This window comes from Sceloporus undulatus, chromosome 1, assembly GCF_019175285.1.
Source record: "Sceloporus undulatus isolate JIND9_A2432 ecotype Alabama chromosome 1, SceUnd_v1.1, whole genome shotgun sequence".
NCBI classification, from domain to species: Eukaryota; Metazoa; Chordata; class Lepidosauria; order Squamata; family Phrynosomatidae; genus Sceloporus; species Sceloporus undulatus.
The window spans coordinates 280,194,071-280,194,638 of record NC_056522.1 but is presented as its reverse complement, the minus strand read 5'-3'; the positions used below and the strand labels follow the sequence as shown (position 1 = coordinate 280,194,638).

General features: G+C 49.6%; 1 protein-coding gene across 1 annotated transcript in view; it reads left to right on the top strand.

The window, feature by feature from the left end:
* Positions 1 to 11: 11 nt before the first annotated feature.
* Positions 12 to 568, top strand: part of DKK3 (dickkopf WNT signaling pathway inhibitor 3) — a 51,754-nt gene continuing 51,197 nt past the window's right edge. Inside the window, exon 1 of the mRNA XM_042445285.1 lies at positions 12 to 172. The gene's annotated coding sequence lies outside the window, so the exon portion shown is untranslated. The remainder of the gene's footprint in view (positions 173 to 568) is intronic.

The following is a 568-nucleotide window of genomic DNA, read 5'->3' as shown; positions in this document are numbered from 1 at the left end:
CCAGGCAGCCAATAGCGGCGGAGGCTGCGCAAGGAGAGAGAGAGAGGCGCTTCGGTTGCTGGAGCTGAAGGGAGGAGGAAGCCTGGAGCAGCAGCAGCAGCAGCAGCCTCCCTCCCTCGCCGGGTCCCTTTTCTTCACCATCATCATCTTCTTCTCCCTCAGGAGCTTGAAGGTGGGTCCCCCAGTCATCAAAGAGCAGGAGAGAAGCGCCTCAGCATCCTTGGGGGCTCTGGGTACCACCTGAAGAGAGGGCGTGTGTGTGTGTGTGTGTGTGTGTTTTCTTGGCAAGATTTGTTGTTGGGGGGGTTGCCCATGCCTTCCTCTGAGGCTGAGAGAGTGTGACTTGGTCCCAGGGCACCCAGATCTGGGAATCGAACCCTGCTCTCCCGATTCCTAGTCCAGTGCTCAAAGGATTAAGCCACCCTGGCTCTCGTTTTTGTACTTGTTTACATCTACTTTTCTGATTCTACTTTCGTACTGTGCTTTTAAAAAGTAAGCAACTTTGAGGGGGCATAAAATTATTATTATTATTATTATTATTATTATTATTATTATTATTATTATTATT